The sequence below is a fragment of the Fonticula alba genome, assembly GCF_000388065.1.
Source record: "Fonticula alba strain ATCC 38817 unplaced genomic scaffold supercont2.1, whole genome shotgun sequence".
Classification (NCBI taxonomy): Eukaryota; order Rotosphaerida; family Fonticulaceae; genus Fonticula; species Fonticula alba.
Genome location: NW_009242971.1, coordinates 4670216 through 4672363, shown reverse-complemented (window position 1 = coordinate 4672363; position 2148 = coordinate 4670216). Strand labels below are relative to the sequence as shown.

Below are 2148 nucleotides of genomic sequence, written 5' to 3'. Positions count from 1 at the left end.
CCCCCCCGGTGTTCCGCTCTCATGCAATACCCTGCCGACCGGCCGGTAACTCTTGCTCCGCATTCTCGAAGCGGGAGGAGGGCCCCCGCGGCCTGGCACCACCACCCCCAGAGTACCGCCCTTCGGCCTCGGCATCTCTTCCACCCTGCCCACCAGCCGAACTCCCCGGCGGGAGATGTCGGCGCCCCCTGACCCGCAGTACGCGCACACATGCGGAGTGTCTCGGCTTCCGGGAGCAGCCCACATGCCCACGCCCCCTTTTACCGGGGGGAACTCCCCCATGGGACTGGGAAGCCAATGCTGCCCTCGGTTGCCTCGCGGACTCTCGCTTCGTGGCCTCGCGGCCGGATCAGGCCCCCGCCCCCCCTGCCTCCCTGTGGCGCGATGCCTCCGCAGAGGGCTCCGCCTGGCTTTCCCAAAAGTCGCGCTCGAGAAAGAATGCCAAAAAGCCCCGGAGCATGATCCTCCTCATCCGGCCACAGGCACCCCTGTCAGGACTTCGCCGGATGTCTGCTTGCCTCGAGTGCCCCATCCCCACCCTGCGGGCCGCCTGCTCGTTCCAGCCCATCGGACCCAGTCGAACCGGCAGACCACGAAAGACAACCCGGAGGCCCGCCCAGCCCGTCGGGGAATGCTCCCGCTCTCGATCTCGGGGCGCTGGACCGAGCAGGACCCCTCCCCCCGCGCTTCGTCGGCAACCGCCTGCGCGCCATATGGCCCATGACAGAAGATTCATAAATTTCACTGAGGTGCTGGATTCCAGCGAACGGGTCTATAGCTCAGTGGTAGAGCGGTCGACTGCAGATCGACAGGTCCCCGGATCAACCCCGGGTGGGCCCTCGCCTCTTTTTCCGCGCCCGTCCTTTTTCCCCGGCTTCGGCGCGCCCCGGGCGATTATTCCCCTACCACCCTGCTGTTCGCCCCCCTCTCGTCCCGCCCTCTCTCTCTCTCTCTCTCTCTCTCTCTCTCTCTCTCTCTCTCTCTCTCTCTCTCTCTCCCTCTTTGACGCCGGAAAACCTTCGTTGTCGTCTTTCCACCGCAACAATGTGCCCGCAACCGCTCCGGCAGCTCCCCTCCCGAGAGGGTGCTCTTCCCACCCCCACCTGCCGAGCAAGCCGTGTGAATCGGCCACTCCCGGCACGGGCCACATATCGGCCACTGTCCGAGTCCCTCCCTCTCTTTCCCTGGCGCCCTGGATGTGGGAACCCTGTCCTTCACCCCCCCCCCCCCCCCGGCCCCCAAGCCCACAGTACCCCGGAGGAGCGGCATTCTTTGGCCCGCACTCGTGCCCCTCAACATGGAGCTGCCCGAGCACACCCAGGCGGTTCCCCTCGTCCAGGGGCGTGGCTCAGCCGCCGGTGGCGTGCCCCTCCAAAAAGACACACACCACCCGCTGCGCCTTCTCCCTCCTCTGTTGTCGGGGGCCGGCTCTGCGCCGGGCCAAATCCCCAGGCGGAGGATTGCCAGCCTCGGGAGGATCACATGCCAGGGCCCAGGCGCTCCAGTTTCACCTGATGTAGCCGGCGTGGCGCCCGTCCCCCCACACAGCGCCGCGATAGCTCAGTTGGGAGAGCGTGTGACTGAAGATTGTAGCAGGGTTCACACGGGTTAAGCCTAAGTCAAGTGAGTGAGGCTTGACGAAGGGTACCAGTGTGATCTGCCACCTGGTTAGTAACCTCTTGGCATGAAGGAGGGGACATACCAACCAGCGGTTCACGGTCGTCTGTTACCAGATGAGTCAGTAACTCGGCTTGAGACGAGTTAGTGGCAAGCGAAAATAGAAAGGAACTCGGATGTTAAAAAGGGTTCGAGAGGAAGCCTTAGAACAGGTGTTCGTCGGCCTAACTGGTGCTTCGGCTATACTTCCGTATACTCTTCGACACACAGCTGCTAAGGCTTTCGCTCTCAGGAGGCTCTCAACGAGAGTCCCCCTTTTTGACCTTTGGGCTCGGTCAGGGGTTGGAACTGAGAACCCCGCGGCTGGGCCCGCCCACCCGCGTATCTCCGTCCTCGGTCGAGCGTTTATGCCGCTCGGCCTCGGCGGCCACCTGGCTGTTGTTCTACCCCGCATTCCTCTCCGAGGAATGCTGTTCTGGGATGCTATCATTCCCACGATGTAACACGTGTGGCAATTCACTCACGTGTTGC

The 2148-nt window shown here is 63.8% G+C and overlaps 1 non-coding gene across 1 annotated transcript; it reads left to right on the top strand.

The window, feature by feature from the left end:
* The first annotated feature begins 768 nt into the window (after window positions 1-768).
* On the top strand, window positions 769-840 carry H696_00999. The gene has a single exon. It is a non-coding gene; the product is annotated as a tRNA-Cys (tRNA).
* The last annotated feature ends 1308 nt before the right edge of the window (window positions 841-2148 follow it).